Source organism: Hibiscus syriacus, unplaced genomic scaffold, assembly GCF_006381635.1.
Source record: "Hibiscus syriacus cultivar Baekdansim isolate YM2019G1 unplaced genomic scaffold, ASM638163v2 tig00110469_pilon, whole genome shotgun sequence".
In the NCBI taxonomy this organism is placed as follows: domain Eukaryota; kingdom Viridiplantae; phylum Streptophyta; class Magnoliopsida; order Malvales; family Malvaceae; genus Hibiscus; species Hibiscus syriacus.
In genome coordinates, this window is record NW_024062751.1 from 1067403 (window position 1) to 1087759 (window position 20357).

The following is a 20357-nucleotide window of genomic DNA, read 5'->3' on the forward strand; positions in this document are numbered from 1 at the left end:
GTTTTTCCCGAGGAGTTACTTGGATTACCTCCAGATAGAGAAGTCGAGTTTGAGATTGAAGTCTATTCTGGTTCCACCCCGGTTTCAATGGCTCCTTATCGTATGGCCCCAAAGGAGCTTAAGGAACTGAAAGTCCAACTCCAGGAGTTATTGGACAGAGGATTTATCCGACCCAGTGTATCACCGTGGGGAGCCCCAGTTCTCTTTGTCAAGAAGAAAGATGGGACATTGAGACTCTGTATTGATTATAGGAAACTGAACAATCTCACGGTTAAAAACAAATATCCTCTGCCCAGGATCGATGATCTATTCGACCAATTTCGAGGGGCTTCTATCTTTTCAAAGATAGACTTGAGATCTGGTTATTATCAACTCAAAGTGAAAGATTCGGATATTCCGAAGACTGCTTTCCGTACTCGATATGGGAACTATGAGTTTTTAGTGATGTCATTCAGGTTAACTAATGCCCCTGCTGCTTTTATGGATCTGATGCATAGGGTGTTTCGACCTTATTTGGACCAGTTTGTAGTTGTATTCATTGATGACATACTGGTGTATTCTAGAAGTGAAGTAGAACATGAGGAGCATTTAAGGATTGTTCTTCATACTCTAAGGGAGAATAAGTTATACGCTAAGTTGAGCAAGTGCGAGTTTTGGCTCAGCGAAGTGACTTTTCTTGGACATATCGTCTCTGCTGATGGAATTCAGGTGGATCCGAGCAAAGTGGAGGCTATTCTGAATTGGAAGCAACCCAGAAATATCTCTGAGATCCGTAGTTTCTTGGGCTTAGCTGGTTACTACCGTCGTTTCGTTAAGGGGTTCTCCCTTATTGCAGCTCCTCTGACGAAACTATTAAGGAAAGATGTTCTATTTGTCTGGTCTGAGGACCAACAGGCTAGCTTTGAAAAATTGAAGATTGTTCTAACTCAAGCCCCAGTGTTGATTCAGCCTGAATTTGGGAAGGATTTTTCTGTCTACAGTGATGCTTCTCATTCTGGATTAGGATGTGTCTTGATGCAAGATAGGAAGGTTGTCGCTTATGCGTCACGTCAGTTAAGGCCGCATGAGCGTAACTATCCTACTCACAATCTGGAATTAGCTGTTGTGGTTTTTGCTTTAAAGATCTGGAGACACTACCTCTACGGAGAAAAGTGTTATATCTATACTGATCATAAGAGTATGAAGTATCTGCTTACTCAGAAAGAATTGAATTTGAGACAGTGTCGCTGGTTGGAGCTTTTAAAGGACTATGATTTTGAGATAGAATATCATCCAGGGAAGGCTAATGTATTGGCAAACGCCTTGAGCCGTAAGGCGATATCAGATCTCAGAGCCTTATTTACCAACTTGAGCTTATTTGATGATAATAGCCTGTTAGCAGAGTTACAGGTTAAACCTACTTTAGCCGAGGAGATTAAGGCCAAACAACTCCTTGATAGCTCGTTGCTTCCCATTATTGAATTAGTTAAACAAGGATCGAGTTCGGAGTATACTGTGGATCAAGATGGTATTTTGTGTTTTCACGGTCGTTACTGCGTCCCTAAAGATGATGAGTTGAGACGGATTATTCTTCAGGAAGCTTATAGTAGTCCTTATGCTATGCATCCTGGCGGTGACAAAATGTACAATAATCTCAAAGAGCGCTACTTTTGGACTGGTATGAAGAAGAATATTTCAGATTTTGTGGCGAGGTGTTTGACTTGGCAGCAGGTTAAGGCAGAGCACCAGCATCCATCTGGATTGTTACAGTCAATTAAGATTCCTGAGTGGAAATGGGAGCGCATTACGATGGACTTCGTTACTGGTCTTCCTCTGACTCCTTCCAAAAAGGATTCTATCTGGGTGATTGTTGATCGACTCACCAAGTCAGCGCACTTTATCCCTATTCGGGTTAATTATTCTCTGGACAAACTGGCTAAGTTGTACATTTATGAGATCGTTAGACTTCATGGTGTTTCGTTGTCTATCATATCTGATCGAGATCCGAGATTCACTTCCAGGTTCTGGAAAGCTCTGCACGAAGCTCTGGGTACTCGTTTGAATTTCAGTATAGCTTTTCATCCTCAAACTGATGGACAGTTTGAGCGAGTGATTCAGGGATTGGAGGATATGTTATGGGGTTGTGTGATTGATCTTCGTGGTAGTTGGGAAGATTTCTTGCCGTTAGCTGAGTTTGCTTACAATAATAGTTATCAAGCGAGTATTCGCATGGCACGTATGAGGCTCTGTATGGACGTCGATGTCGTACTCTTATATGTTGGACAGAGTTGCATGATAGAAAAACTTTGGGTCCAGACTTGGTTCGAGAGACTGAAGATACTGACAGACTGATCCGTGATCGCTTAACAGAGGCATTTGATAGGCAGAATTCATACACAGATAAGCGATGTAAGGATATCGAGTTTGAGGTTGGAGATCAGGTTTTTCTCAAGGTATCTCCATGGAAGAAGGTATTGAGATTTAGACGTAAAGGCAAACTGAGTCCACGATTTATTGGGCCGTATTGTATTATGAAGAAAGTTGGACCTGTTGCTTATCAGCTTGAGTTGCCTTCCCAGCTCAGTCGTATTCATGATGTTTTTCATGTATCTATGTTAAGGCGATACCGTCCAGATCCAGATCAAATCATTCAGGTTGATGAGGTAGAGCTGAGACCTGATTTGTCTTATGAGGAGGAGCATGTTCATGTTTTAGAGAGGGATGAGCGAGTTCTTCGGAATAGGCGTATTCCAATGGTTAAAGTTCAGTGGAGTAATCGTAGCCCCTAGAAGCTACTTGGGAGACATTGGAGTCAATGGAGATTCAATTTCCTCATCTGTTTTCATAAGGTAAATTTCGAGGACGAAATTTCTTGTAGAGGGGGAGAATTGTAACAACCCGAAAATATCAAAATAATATTTAATTGGAATTTGAAGATTTAATTGTGTTATTGGTGAAAATTTAGGGACTAAATTGAAAGATTTTAAAACTTGAAGCTTGTTTTAGAGTTAAAGAAAATTCAGGGACCAAGCCCTGAATTTACCCAATAAAAGTTGGTCAGATTGGTGGATTTATACGTGCAATTGGTTTCTAAAAAAAAAACCAATTGCTCTTATATGCTCTCAAATTTCCTCTCCTAACCTTCAACTTCCGACGACGATCCCGACGCCGTCCGAATTCCGATCGCCGTTTTGAAAGCACCATCGTGTTCGTTATCGAGTCAGGAACAATCTCGTCAATTTAATTGAAGCGAAACGTTGCCAAACGTCGTGAATTTCAAGTCAAAGCATCGACGTTTTTTTAGCTCAATTGCCTAGAAAATCTTAAATTCATCGCTGATCGTTGCTCCGTTTACGACACCTCCTGAACCATCGTGTTCCTTGTGCTGTTCCGAGTCCGTCGGTGTCACCCTCGGTCTCCGTCGACGGCGGCGCGTGGGGAGGTGAAGCGGTCAAAGTTTCCGATTTGATGAAATCGAACTCTCCGCCGTTCAAAAATTTGAACCGATCTTTGTAAGTATCTCGAAATCGCTCAAAATAATTTTTAGAAATTTTTTCGTGACTTTTAGAGCCCCGGAGGACACCTCACGCGCCCACTCGCGTCGCCGCAGGGCGAGTGAAAGCTGGAAACCAGTTTTGACCGGTTTGATCGGTCACGACCCGACCCGTTGACCCAACCCAACCGTTGACCCGACCCGACCGTTGACCGGTGCTATTCTAGGAATTTATTCGAATTTAGTGCTATTCTGGTAATTTTTCTCTCGAAAAAGTGATATTATAGGAATTAATTCAATTTTAGTGCTATTATGGAAATTAATTCAAAATGTGTGCTATTTTGGTAATTAATTCGAAAATGGGTGCTATTTCTGTAAAATGGTTGACAGTTTGTTGACCTCCTTTGACCAGAACTTTGACCGGCTTTGACCGGCTATCAAACGATCGTTAAGTTTTTCCAAAAATACCTATCCTGACAGTTTTTGACATCCCGAATCCGTTTTTGGGGTCCGTTTTTCTAAATTCAAACCCGAAAGTCTCCAAATCGTCATTCAAACCCGTTGACTTTAATTTTGACCAAGAATTCGAAATTTCGGAAAATCATAATTTATGTTTTTCGACGTCCTGAATTTGATTCCGAAGTTCGTTTTGCTAAATTCTGACCCGAAATTCCCGAATCGAAATTGTGAACCCAAAAAGGCTTAGTATTTTAGTATTTTGATTATTTATTTGAGATATGTTTAAGGAATTGATTAAGTAAGATATTTTATGAAGGTACTTGTGTTTCACCTGAGCAAGGATCAGTCAGGTCCGATGTTGTCCGTTCTTCAGATCAGTTCGAACCGCGTATTACAAGAACTACCCGTAGGTTTCCGTATATTATTTAAGTAAAGATTAAGATTATTTTTTATTAGAATTCCAATAAGGATTTTTTCAATTCGTAGGATATAGTGCTGCAGCAGAGCGTGATCGACAAACCCAATAATAGGTTTCCCTATCCGATTTCTCATACTGTTACAGGTGTGTTTCCTGATAGTGTTATATTATTGTTTTAAAGTATATAAATATCTGAATACTGTGTATCTAATTTATGATTTACTGCATATTTCTGATATGATTTCTGGTTACGATATTTATTCCGTTTTCTGAATACTGATTACCCAACATCTGAATTACCATACATTACTAATTTGATTTTTGATTTCTGTATTTCTGTTTATGGTTTTCAAGCTTGAAATATTTTTATGTTTTTAAAGAATTATTCATTGTTTTATACGAATACATTCATGTTCATTTCTATCATTGGGGGGGAAATATTGTTGGAGGAAGATTACTGCATGCTCCTCGGCTGTGTGCCTAGGGCCTTACTGTTACTGGTTGTGCGGGGTGTATGGTTTTGGGGAACCTACACAAACAGATTGTGAAAGGATGGGGATAGTGTTCATGTTTTCAAAACATGTGCATAAACATATTTTCTTGAAATATATTTCGTTAATATGTTTTTATACACTGTTTGGAGCACACTGGGCTTTTTAGCTCATTCTGTAAATTTTAATCTTTTTCAGATAACAGCAGACCGTAAGCTAGCAGATTTGGCATCAGGAGAAATCAATTACTTTATTTTGTACGAACATATATTTTTATATGTTTTTCGGTTATGTTTGGTGACATGTATTTTATTATCGTTTTGGATATATCGTTATTACTGATATTTTGTTATGTATTATATATAATGTTTTATAAGTTGTTTTAAATATAAAGGAATCTCTGAATGGGACATGTGCCCCGCTTAGGTTTGGGTCTAACGTTTAGACCGGGTCTAGGGGGTTACATCTTCATATTTGGCCCCATTTCTCAACAACTGCAAGATTATTTTATATATGCCTGGGTCCACTCTCTAAAACCTAATCTCTCATAATGATATTAGTGAATGAAAAACATAGAGATTATATCTAGCAAAACTAACCTTGACTGATAAAGATTTCCCCACAAGATCAAAGGCAACAAGAAACTGTAAATATGAGAACGAAAAAGGTTGGACTTACTGAAAATTATGACTTTTAAATTCTATGAAATGTCACTACAATTTTGAATATCTAAATGTTTAATAGATTATAACATGTGATTATGTTGCACCTAACAGATGAAAAAATTATTAGATGGATTCGGCTCACCACGTCATCTGTAGTGAGACGAGTGCAGAAAATAATTTCTCTAAGAGATGATTTAATGATAATATGTCACATAAAGCATACATGCGTTAACCTGGGAAATACTATAATCGATTAAGCATCACGTCTCTTAGTTTCCTAAATTTAAGACTCATTTTCAAAAGCTTCCTAAATCTTTAATGCACATTGAATGGAATAAAACAAGTAGACTCATTTTCAAATAGCTTTTCTCGACTTAAGTTTTGTTGTTGGAAGATAGTTTATTGTCACTAAAACACAGCTAACCCATGTCTTCTTCTTGAGTTAAAGACCTTGGTTTAAAATTCAACCGGAAAGTAGTTCATCGCTGCTACCATGCGGTTGATATGTCATCGAGCTGAATGGAATCAAAATCGGCGGTCTTCATTGACAGATAACCCTTATCGCCTTGAGCTATGCTGTAAAATTGTTATGCCCTTGAGCTGAATGAAATCGAACTCAAAGAATTTTATTGATAGATAACCCTCATTGCCTTGTATTATGTTATACTAGATTAAGATTGCCCCAGATCTTCTTCTTGACTTGAAGACCCCGATTTAAACTTCAACCGAAAAATAGTTCCTCACTGCTACCATGTGGTTGATATGCCATCGAGCTGAATGGAATTGAACTCGACAGTGTTTTTTGACAGATAATTTTTCTCGACTTAAGCTATGCTGTAAATTTGATATGCCCTTGAGCTGAATGTAGTCGAACTCGATGGTTTTTATTGATAGATAACCCTTATCGTCTTGAATTATGCTGTAAATTTGATATGTCCTTGAGCTAAATGTAATCGAACTCGAAGATTTTGGTTGACAGATAGCCCTTTTCGCTTTGAGCTATACTGTAATAGGTTGAGAGATAATCATTATTGTTGCAGATGACCAATTTTCTGTGAAACTAAGTCAATCCACTCGGGTACGATATCCTTCGTCGTGAAGTTGAAATCGTGGATGGCTCCTTCGCTGTGAAGTTGAGCTTTGAATTGGATGTCCTTCGTTGTGAAGTTGAAATCCAAAATTACATTGTTTTCCAGTTCAATATATTTCGATGTGAAGTTGAAATTGACTCTGAATGAAACTGGAAAGTTATCTTTTGACACACAACTTTTCTCGGCTTACAGAGCTGTAAATTTCCTCTAACTGAAGGATGATCTTCCTTCGCGGGTCTTAGCCAATCATAATTCTTTAAATGACTCCCATTCACGGGAAAGCCAAGTGGTATATTCTGTCAACCGGATATCATCCATTGTGGAGTTGAAATCTGGTTTGAAAACGTTAACTGGAAACTAGCCGCTCGTCGTTGAGTTAAACTGAACTGGATCCATTCTGAATTGGCTATCGGACACGTCTGAATTTGATTATAAGATCTGCTGATCTTTCAATAGGTCGAATTGGTTGAGGTGTAGCTCCTCGCTATTGAGTTAAGCCACCATCATCAATTTCTGAAGGTGCTTTTGAATCGAGTATCTTTCGCCTTGAAGTTGAAACTTGACTCTAAAGCTGCAAAAATTATGTATGTGAAAAATGATAAATGTAATGCTCTTAAGTATGTATAAGATGCATGCCACATGAATTATTTTTGTTTTATCTCCTGGATGGAGCCTCAATTTTGTCTGTCGATCTTGTCCTCGGATTCGACTGTGTCCCATTTTCTTCTCGGGTTGCAGTATTTCACATTTGAGACTATCATGGTTGAAAATGTTTTTCTCTTTTCTCTTATTTTATGAGGGAAAAAAGGATATTAGAATGTAAGAATTCTATAAAACATTGCCCCTTAATTCAGGCTCGCAATCAAATCAAACCATAAACATGAGTTCACAGAAAATCAAAAGAATCAATAGCTCTTTAATGCTTTCACAGTTATAGCTCTTTGAAAAATATCCAAATTGATGAGTTGGTTTCAGGTTGGCTTCCTATTTTCTAAGATTTCGTCCACCAAAATGTTATTTCTTTTTTGAACATCGCAACATGGCCCTCTTTCTCGGCTTGGCATTTTAATCGGATGCGGACAAAATGATGCAACTAGCATAATCAATTACTAGACCTTTTATTTCAGTTCTCTAAAATCTTCTATTTGTTCAAGCTACGTAGACTCCTCTAACAAAGGAATTACAGAAATATCGATCTAAAAATGAATTTCCTGAGTGCTCGTGTGAAATTGACTATAACAGGTGTTCCTTAACTCCCTTAGTCTATCTTTACCAAAACTCCTTATTTAGATAAATTTGATTTAATTTACCATTTTCTGACTAGCTGAATCCATAAAGCCAGGGCGTTTAACCAATTGCTCTAGAGGGACAACTCAATATTATAATCGCATCTATTAGGCTAGCTGAATCTTATCCATAAAGATGAGGTGTATAACCAATTACTTTAGAGGGACAGCTCAAGCTTTATTGTATAGATATTATAATCACCTTTATCAGGCTAGCTGAATATTATCCATAAAGCTCGGGCATTTAACAATTGCTTTAGAGGGACAACTCAAGCTTTATTATATATATATAATATTATAATCTGGTATACGGATCTAATTTCTTAAGTTTGTCAAGAAGAACCTGTTATAGTCTATGTGTTGTTGAAAGTCAAGGAATCTCATATTTAGAGTTCAATTTCAGAGCAACTGACCTAAAATAGATTCACCTACTCAACTATTCCATCTATGAAGATCAATAACATTATTGAACGTCCTCGATAAAAGTATAATAATGCCATACACAAAATATGCCCCATTTTGTCCACTCTTATGCATACCTAATACCAAGCCTCTTGTTCATTCCTTTATGAAAGGAGAAGACTATATTGGTCCCTGCAAGAGAAGGATAGGGTGTTTGAGTGTATCTTCTGGGGTGAAATCAAGGGTCATTATTTTACCAATTTTAATCACGTCTCTTTGTCAAAGATCTATAACCCCGATCATTTACAAAGTTTCTTAACTCAGTTGATATTCAAGGAATTTCAAGTTATACATTTGGTTCAATGCTTAACATAAATTCATTTAAATATCCATATAAAATGAAAGTTCAAAAAATAATTTACAAAAAATATGAGAAAGTTCAAAAAACAAAATCAAACAGGATGCTGTAAAATGGAATAAGGTTTCATTAGGATGCCCCACTAGTTGGATTAGGGCCTTCATCTGCACTTGCTCCTTATTTCTCAATCGTTTCACTTATCGGGGCTCCTTTTGATAAACCCTCAGACGTACAAATTTAGATCCAAAACGATTTTCTTGTTGTTGATAGTTTTGGTCGGATCCCGAACGCATATTGTAGCTATGACCGGTGTAATATTTGTCAGGCCTTCTAGGATGCCCAAAACCCATCTTGCCTTCAGGAAATCTGATATAGGTGTTTGAGGTGTCTTCAGAGCTGCGTCTGTCCCACTAATTCTTAAACCCACGGGCCAGTCTCGGACTACATTCATGGAAGCCTTTTTGCTTGGATTTCCTTTCCTATCCTCTCGCGCCTTATATTTTTTTGTAGGAATCCTCTGTTGAAAAAGTTTGAGGTATCTTCTTGACTGCATCTGCCCCAACCATTCTCAAACCCACAGGTCAGTCTCAGATTACATTTATGGAAGCCCTTCTGCTTGGATTTCCTTTTCCATCCTTTTGTGTCTTATGTTATTCACATGAATTTTCTGTTGAAGCAACGACTTTAGAGTTTTAGACCTTAATCCATTTCTCTTCTACCTTACACCCCTGAATTACTTGCTCTAAAAGATCCTCAAGATTGCTAAGAACCTTAACTGAATAATTTAGGGTTCTATTATGGTTTATCCAAGGAATCTCCTTATAGGTTAACTTCTCATTCGGGGGCCATTGTGGCTGGATATATCCCTGTGTAACCAATCTGGCTGTGAGCATTTTTTAATGTAGTTTTTCGAGTAAAAAATGGAAATGAGACAACTGAACCCTATACTTTCTTTTTCTTATCATTTAGTCCCCATGATGAGAGACTACATGGTAATGACTTTATAGATAGAACTTGAGTGTCTTGATTGGATTATTGTAAAGGGTTAGAACCTCTAATCATGAGAGTTTAATCATTCTAAGCTTTCTTGGTCAACATTTGGTCATTGTCTATGACCCTATTCTTTGAGTGAAGCTTATCTCTCACAAAGAAAATTTTATCCCTCATTAGCTCTTCATTCATTGTTGGCCCAGTGGAACCTTCTACAACCACATTTGATTTTTGGAGCTGACCTGAAATATCTGGTTCCTTAACAGGCTCTCTTGCCACTGTCATTTCAGTTTCATCACCAACATTCATAGTCACATCCAAAATGGGACCTATCAGTGGCTTATCTCCATGGATCACAACATTTACCATATCCATTAACATAGTCATTTGTTCTCTTGATTCATTCTAAAATATTTTTGCTCGATCGATCATCTCATGTTGTGTTTTTACGAGTTGCTCTTGAATTTTCTCAATCTTACCAACATGAACTAGTATCTCATTTATCTCTTTGGATCTTTTTACTGATACGCTTCAGGTAACTTTAATTTGCTTTCAAAGCTTCTCTTTTAATTGCCTTTTCTTTGAACGAACTCAGTGTGTTCAATTTTTGTTCCCCTTTTTTATGAGACATCTCTTGTTAGTTAATGTGAATGTAATGAAAAAAATGTGAAATATGCAAGAATGCATGATGCATGAAGTTTCGAGGCACTGATCCAAAAACGTGTCTATTATTATAAATAATCCTTATTGGGGCAAACGTGTTATTTCTTAAGAGACAAAAAACCCCTAAGTTTTCTAGACCCGAAATAGGTTGACTAGTCTTCTGCCTTCATCTTTCACCGGTCGAATACCCTTCCAAACCGCTCCGACTTCTCTGGCTAAACCGTGCAAGTGACGAGCATCTTTTTATACTTGTTCCCCAAAAATATCGAATGACTGCATCTCTAGCTTTCATCCTTTGTTGAACTTGTTGTCTAACAGAAACACCATTGAAATCCTCCATCAAAGGGATTATCTGAAGTTCATTTGATTATTTCTTGAATTTGTCAACAACGACTTCTAATTCAGCTATCGTTTTGCAATCTTGTTATTGTTGTCTTTCCAGGTCAGTAACATTTTTCTCGTCTTGCTCCTGCAACCTTTGCCAACCCATTTTGAAAAGTTGAATTTTGATGTCCTTGATTGTGGGCACCACATCTTCTTGATTGAATGTGACACCTAGTTGCCTCGCAGATTGACCTCTGCATTTTTTCATCTATTGTATTACAACCCCTTTGTCCATTAATGCATATTATTTATGTTTGACGAACACATTTTTATGGATCAACACCTCTTGCATTATGTTATGACAATGCAAATGCAATATAAAGAAGACATGAAAAAATGACACAAATAAAAGAAGGGAGATAAGTTAGTGTACACAAACAAAAGAAGTGAAATTAGTTAATACATGTAAGAAAATTGGTACAGATAAAAATGTCATTCAAAAATGAATATAACACCTACCCCTTCATGATATCTACCTCAACATGCTTTAATCAAATAACATTCCTACCCGGACATGCTATCTACCCAAAATGATTTTTCAAGAAATTAATCCTAACAACATGGTATCTAGTTCGCATGCTGTCATTCAAAAAAATTTAAAGCAAAAGGAAATGTTCAGAAACACTCCTCCTTTGTGTAAACTTAATTTGGCTACCTACTGAAGGACAGAGGTTTGGTATAACTATACCTATGGTGACCGTTCTACGGTTCACTATATGCATGGTTTTGGCTCTATGAGGAAAAATATACTCGAATTGTCCTTGATGTCGGTGCCCCCTTTGGCTTCCAAACCCTCAATCCTAACCCATTATAGGCTTAAGAGGATCGAGTTCAATTCGCGAGGATACATTCCCTTATGTCTATACGGAGAATAAATTCACACGAAGACATAAGGTATATAAATCCCGAAGGTTACTTGCTAGGCCCGCATAGAGAATAAATTCTCACGAAGGAGTCGCTTTCACCCCCACTTAGAAAGGGTTCGGAGCTCGGGTATAGAGCTTATGTTATGCACGTGATGTGTGTGAGGAGGAACATTAAACCCTTTAACTCAAAAGGAAAATGAAACCACTCGACAAAAACTTGGACAGATATGAAAGCAAAGATTCAAATGTTAGTATGACAAAAAAATGAAGCAATTAAAAACTTCAATAAATGAATCGTAAATTAACTAAAAAACTCGAACTCATAATTTCCACCACAACGACAATGTGTGAGCGATTTACAGCTCGACTCTCTAAAAAAAGGTCCCCAGCAAAGTCACCAAGTTGTCATAACCATTTTTTAGGTGAAACAATTAAATATTATTTTAAAAAACGGTTATGACTTTTAATTTGAAAATTTTGGTGATTTTGGATTAAATTAATTAGGAGTCGCCATCAACCTTGGGTTAGGTAAGTCGAATACCTAAAAACGTCTTTTAAAAACAATTTTAAGAAAAATCTTTTTTAAGACAAAATCTGGTCTGCGCTTACCAAAGATTCGATTAAAATGGGTTCAGGAGTCGGTTACGCGTGGGGAAGGATAAACACCCCCACAACACCCAAAATTGGTATTGTTTTGCTTACACGTAGTCATAAATGGTGGAAATCATGAATCGAATATAAAATTAAATTATGATCCATTTATTGAAATGTAATTCATTTGCTTCAAATTAATTATTTAAAAGAAAATCCTTATACTCGATAAGATATCTAGCAAAAAAACATGAACTTAAAGGATTAAAATAGAACAAACAAAAATTTAAGGGAATAAATAGCAAAAAAAGACATCTAAATGACTAAAATAGAAAAAACAGAAATTCGTAGGACTGAACAACAAATATAAATAAAGGAGTTTCTACTGTGTAATCTAATCCCAATGTGTAAAATTATGATGTTGAATCAAAGGTTTTCTTTTTAGCCAAAATAATATTAATAGTCAAAGAAACAACTAACATATTAAATCTACCCCCCACTAATTCTTAATAATTGCATTCTATTCTACGTTATCAGGAAAAACCAACCCAATATGAATGCAAAACCTTGTAGCTTCAACATTAATGTATGGGGTCTCATCACCATCCTTATTAACATTCCTATTTTCAACCCATTCATTCATGATTTGTTATCCTTTTTCAACGGCTGAATTTCTCAAATAATGCATTGGAAAAAAATATTTGCTCGAATAATACAATCGATAAATTATTGCGTGAAATAGGGTGAATGTTACAGTAAATTCGAAGACGCATTGAAGTCTAAGCGACTTACATATAAATTTGGGGGAGACGCATGGAGTGCAATGTGTCTCCCATATTTTTTCACTTTTTCATAAATGTACAAAGGATAAATTACATAATTAATCATTCAACTTTACTCTCTCTCCAAATTCACTCACTGTACTTTTAATTTTTTTTAATTTAATCACTCAACTTTAGTTTTACTCTTATTTTGATCACTCATCGACCATTGGTCAAGTTGTTATATAGAAGCCAATTTGATCCATCAGCTCTAGCATTGAATTTGTGTACTAAAGAAACCAACATCGTGCTTAAATAATTACCAATTGAAATTGTTGTCCAAAACAGTGCAGTTGCATTTAATTTATTTATTTTTATTATACCCTAAATTAGTGGGGGACATAATTCCCACCTAAACCCAATTTCAATTAGAAATTATGTGAGCACGATGTTGGTTTCTTTAGTACACAAATTCAATGCTAGAGCTGATATATCAAATTGGCTTCCATATAACAACTTGAACAATGGTCGATGAGTGATCAAAATAGGAGTAAAACAATCCATGTCATTGTAGAGTGATCAAAATAGGAGTAAAATAAAAGTTGAGTGATTAAATTGAAAAATATTAAAAGTACAATGAGTGAATTTGGAGAGAGAGTAAAGTTTAATGATTAATTGTGTAATTTACCCTTTGTACATTTACATAGAAATGAAATTGGTGAAAAAATATGGGAGACACATTGCACTCCATGTGTCTCCCCAAATTTATATGTAAGTCTCTTGGACTCCAATGCGTCTTCGGGTTTACTATAGCATTCACTCTATTTCACGAAATAATTTCGAGAGTGTCCTACTTGAACTAATTTTTTTTCAACTGCATTATTGCAAAAAATCAACCCTTTTTTCAACAAAACATAATTTAATTAATTTGTTACCGTGCATATACTTTAACACCTGATTGGATTTTAATTAATCTAATGCAAATTCCTTAGATTGAAAATATCAAATAATACCTATACTAAAAGAGAAAATAATCCATAAATCATATAAAAGACTAAAATTAAATAAGCAGAAACATAAAGGACCACACAATAATTAAACCAAATACCAAACATTGACTAAAATAAAATATTTACAAATGTTCTGTACAAATTTGAATATTAACAGAAATACATAATATGTAATAACATGATTAAAATATAAAAAATTGAAACTTAAGTGCTATAAATAAAATAAATGTAACTTCATTGGGTCATTGAAAAGTAAAGTAACAAAGTATGGGGAACCTAAATAGCTATTCCCCATACGCTGAAAACACACAAAAATCCCCTTAGAACGACGTCATTTGGGGATCTATATTTAAGGCCAAAATAAGGCCTAAAACCAAACCATTCTTTCATTTTTTGCCTCCTAAAACCGAGAGAAAAGAGAGATAGAGAGAGTTTCTCCTCAGAGAAGGAATCATCGGCCACTGCCGGCGGCGCCTGTGGTCAGAGGAAGCAATCGAACCCAAAGGGTTTCTTTCAGTCCCAACTCCCTAAATCTACCCCTCTTTAGGCCTAAAAACGTCCACACAAGCCTAGATAGGTTTACCTTATCTCACCGCTAAACCCATCGTCTGATGGGGCCGCTGTCAAGATATGTTGGCCTACCCACCACCATATGCCTCTTCACTGCTCGGATTTGCAGTCCAATCACCGGATCTATCGTTGTCAAGGGATTGAAGGTAAACCCTTTCTCTCATTTTTTTTCTTCTTTTCTTTCGTATCCTTCTTTGTATCTTTTGTGTATGGATTTATAGGCTTAGAAATCCCCCTTTTCGGTAAGATTAAACTCCTAGTTGAACTAGAATACTAATATATTTTTTTACTTGATTGTGCACCGGATTTCTAGGAGTGGTGGGTGGTGGCCATTGAAAGAGTCCTCCATCTGCCCAACGGTCTGCTCGTGCGACGCTGAACCGAAACCCTAGCTCCAGCAGGGTCTTGAAACACGGACTTAGTAATAGACTTGGCAGGGTAACGGGTTGGCCCTACAAAGTAATATATATATATATATATATATATATATATATATATATATATATATTAGTAAATTAATGTAATATATATGTATGCTTACACAATGTAAACACATTCTAGGACAATATACACACTCGGACAGAAAAGTGTGTTTACGGCACTATTCTGTAGGTCTGATTATTAATCAGGATCCAGACTTTGTACAATCCAATGTAGGTAGGATCCATTACCATCCTTATTGAACATCTGTAATTAGTTGAATTAAATGCACGCCTAATAAATTTTATGGTATTTATATATCAGTAGAATATTTGTAATTCATTTGTGATAATTTTATGGCTTAGATACACAGTTGCCTCTAAACTATATCATTCGTATTGAGTTGCTCTCTAAAATATTTTTCGGGACATTTTACCTCTTTAACTTTAAATTGTTATCTCATCTGCCCCAAACCATTAACATGTTAAAAGAAATTATCACTAAGCAATCTGAACACCTCTTAATATTTATTTATATCTAAATAAATAAAATAAAATAAAATATATAGAATACCAAAATTACCCTCTTTTCTCTGATTCGAATTGTGAAAGGAATAATAAAAGATTATTTTGGAAGATGAATAGTTTACAGCGACCCATGCCAGATTTGAGCGATGAAGCCAGCCATGCAGGTAATTGTCTCATCAGAACTTACAAAGCTTGGAAGGGTAGTAACGTAAGCATAAAAGAAAATTTCCCTTTTTGATTGGTTTGTTGATTTAAAATCTGAAATTTAGGGTTCATATGATGGGTTCCTAAATGTTTTTTTATGGGTTTTGTTGTTTTTTGATGTCAAAGTTCCAATTTTCTCTTTGTTTAATGTTATTTATGTGGTTATTGGTGCATTTTGGCTAATTAGGTTCCTTTGGTTTTTTATTTTTGTTTTCATTATGATGAGGAAGTATTGGGTCCATGAGGAAGTCGATGATTTATTAGATCTTGTTTGTTTTCTTGGGGATTTGTCATACATTTCTCAGTCAGGGTCTCGATTTTCTTCTCAAGTTTAAATTTCACTAACGAAGATGTTGCAATTGAAGATGTCAACTTAGAAAAGGTTTGACTTTTAAAGAGTGCCAAAGGTGTTGAGAATTCAAGTAACAAATTTGGTGAGGATGATCTAATTAAAAGTGGGTCTGTTGGTGTTGGGTTAGGATTGTCTCTATCTCCTTGTTTAGATCCAGGTTTCCATTCTACGGAGGCTTTGGATCATTCAGACCTAAATATCGTGGAGCATCTAATTGATAAATCAGTTGACCCTTCTGATGGAGTCAGCCCCCGGGCCTCAGAAGATGTTCTCGTGATGGGTCATTTTCTTTCTAATGGTCTATCTGGTGACGTAATACAATTACAGGAAGGCACCTCCGCAGTCTCCGCAGTGCCCCTTTTCCTGGGAAATTAAGAAGAAATTGTGTGGTGAAGAAATGTAAGCAAAAGAAATGAGTCTTAAATAAAGTTACAAGGACAAATTGATTGATGGGAAGGAAGTTTGGTTTTGTTCCATTGAAGATATCTTTAGGAGCTGAATTCATTTTGGTGTCATTAGATCGTGATGATTCATTTAGTGGAGTTATCTTCAAAGGCAGATGAATTCGTTTTAATGGTTGCGAGTGTTTTTTTACTGTTCTATTATGTCCTTAGGTGTTGGATTGTTTTTCTTTTGCTGGAGGTGTAACCCAGGATTAGGGTGAATGTCTCTGGGGCTTTGTAATTGAGGAGGTGATAGTTTTAGGTGATTCTGTTTTTTTTTTGTAATGGTGTCTTTGCATATTTAAGGGTATTATGTGTTTTCAATGTGATGAGTCATTGGGTGTTTTATTTAATGAAATGTGAGGTACTCTTTTACTCCTTCCAATGTTCGTTAGCATACTTGTTAGTATGTGGACGAATACGAAAGGGGTTTTTAATGAGACCTTAAATTCTTATAAAAAAATATATGATGATTCAATAAATATCATGAGTTCAACATATTAACATTGGAATTTTGATAATTAGTTGAGATTTTTCTATCTGATCCAACTCTAAGCGCAAATATTATCATTTTAAGTGTAAATTAGAGAAAATAATTGTAGGAAAATTGACATGTAATTTTAAGTGTAATACATTTGTTTTGACTATGATTTATCTCATTGTTCTTTTTTCTATAGATATTTGTTTTGTGAGGAAGTCTTATATTTGGACATGATGTGCGATCCTTTCTCTTCACAAAGGGAGCAAAAACAATCTTTGGCAACACATTAAGCCTTACCACTTCGTAGAGCAAGAGCAGAGTTCACGGTTCAGCTGCCGCGAGATTGAAGGGATCAGAATTGAAGAAAAGTTGTCCGTACGAGTCCGGTCCTTGTTTGGTTCTCACTGTCATTATCGAAAGGAATCATGAAAGTGTTAGGGTTAGATATGATGATGTTACGGTGGAGGTGTGGGGAGGGGTGTAGAAGTGTTGGGGGTTAGATATGGTGATGTTATGGTGGAGGAGTGGGAGGAAGAAGGGTATTTTGGATAGTTTATTTTATTATTTGATTTTTATTTGTTTAGACAAAGAAAAAAAATTAAGAGATGACGTAACGTGTTCTGATTTACCTGTGAATATATTTTTTTAAACGGTGTTAAAGATTTAGGATAAATGAGACAATGATTTAAAGTTAAATGAGACAAAACATCTTGAAAAATACTTTAGGGGCAACTCCCTCAATATAAATAGTATAATTTAGGGGCAATAGTGTATCTAAACCTAATTTAATTGAAACATACAAATTGGTTATTACCATGTTTTTTTTTATAAAATTATTACTCATTAAAAACCAATCTTCCATTGTTAGAAAAAAAAATCATTCTTCCAAGGTGAAAGTGAAAAACTGCTACACCAAAAAGTTATAATCACATCTTAATAAAGTAATTTAGCATGATGGTAAGTCGATTGATTATCGGCTCCCAAAATTTGTTCAAAAACCAGAGCAATGAAATTGATCGAAGAAGAATCTTATTCATCAAATTCTCCAGGTTTAATGCTAAGAAATCACCGTCACAAGAGAATCCCTTTCGAATGCTCCGCCGCTCCATAACTCATCTAATACCGAGAGGACTGCCCTAGTTTACGACCACCGAAACCAATTCAGTTGACCTCTAATACACACACAACCCTAGGCCCTACCTTCCGTCACCATAAACCACCGAGAAGAATAGACCCTAGCTTCCGTCACCATAATCCACCGATAAGGATTGTTCTAGGCCCTAGCTTCCGCCATAAGCCACCAATAAGGTTAGCTCCGACTAAATTCGTGAGATAATGGTGTGGAAAAAAAATCGTGAGATAATGTTATTGGAGAATTAATAGTTGAGATAGGATGTTTGATACAGGAAGAACATTGGACTGTGTTGGTCGCTGCTGAATGAAGGTCGCCAAGTATGCCAGGCGACAACTGCCGTGATTCCTGAAAACTCTAGTTTGACTTTAACACGTTTGTCTTTTGGGACTGCAGTTTTTCTTTGACTTTTCGATTTTCATAAATAAAATTTCGTCATTTCCTTCTCAACTAACCCTTACAAGAATCTCTCTCCAATCCACTTAATACCCAATTTTCTATTGCACTTTCAATTAAAAAGAGAGAGGTCTTCAGATCAAAAATAATGGAGGCTGCGTCTTTATATGGTTCCAGTCTCTGCAATTATAATGATAGATTTCCAAGGTCAGTCTTTTGTTCCTTGCATTTTTGGGGGATTTAATGGTTTTTGGTGAATGAGTTTTAGATCCTAATAACTTGCTTAAATGTTTCCCAAGTTGAATTTATGTTTTATAACTAATAATTATTAAATTGAATTTATTTTTTTAATAATATTTAAGTTCATTTTAATTGAATTATTTATATTTTATCTTATTATTATTATTTATAAATAGTCGAATTAATTTAATTTAAATCGAATTTATAAAATTTATGTATGGGCAAAATGACTGGAATAATGCATGGGATAATTATTTTTTTCTCAAAACAATGCGGGGGAATTATTACTAATAATTATTTAATATGATTGATTACTAATATTACTAATAATGATTTAATAATTATTATGAATCTATGATTTGATATTTAATGATTTAGTAATGATTACTAATAATTATTTATTATAAATATTTAATGATTTGGAATTGATACTAATCAATTTAGACTAAGTAGTACCGATACTGCTAAGACAGTACCGAAACCATGGAAACAGAACCTCAAAATGGTACCGATACTACTAATGATTTATTATTAATATTTAATGATTTGATATTTAATGATTTAGTAATGACTACTCATAATGATTTATTATTAATATTTAATGATTTGATACTAATAATTTAGTAATGATTAGTAATAATAAAATTATAATAATTACTAATAATGATTTAATAATGATTACTAATAATTATTTAATAATGATTAAATATTTAATTAGAATTTATTCAATTTAAATCAAATTTATAAATAGTTGAATTTATAACTAGTCGAATTTATTCTTTTTACATTTCATGTGGAGACATGCATATTTAATATTATAATATTTAAGTTTTAATAATATTTAACATAACATATTTAAGTTTATTTTAAATTTAAATTTAAGTTTTTAAGTTAAGGTTAAAAAATTCTAAATACATAACATATGTTTACAAAATAAAATACTAGTCTAATTTAAATATTTAATTTTAAACAAATAAAAAATGAGTTTATAATTGTTGTCGATGCCAGGGTGTTGTTGAATGATAATGTCGGGGCAGACGTCTAATGCGTTGTGGTCGTTGCGGTTGCTCAGGAGTATGGTATCCATCCTCCTCATTCATTGGGGGAATTTCAATTGGTGTTGTAAATATATTCCAACCACTATGCTCTGTCATTCTACCAATTTGCTCTTCCATCCCACTTGGAAACGTTGACTGACAAATACTGGTATTTGACATCATAGATGTCATTTGGTCAAAGTCATACGTCGACTCAAACATGAGAGAGTAGATGGGTGCCTGAGGCTGAACAAACTCTGGTACGTATGTCGGGACAGTAGAGTCATCAAATGCGACCATCTAATTTGTGGAGGTGGTCATGCGTCTCAACCCAATTCACCTGACGGAGACCATCTAATTTGTGGAGGAGGTCATGATCTCATGGACTCTGCGGAATAGGTTGGTGGAAGCCGAATTGCCTCAGCACTCTATCTGCAAATTGGATCTCAACAAAAGAAAAATTAATCAATGGTGTAACATCACACCAATATTGACACTCATAAAAAACATCGTGCGGCACACACGCCATAATTTCTGCATCTACGTATGGTCTCCAATTAAACTGTAAAATTAAAATATCAATAAAATTGATTTAAATCAAATAATATAGTTAAATTAAATAATAATTAATAATAACATATAATATAT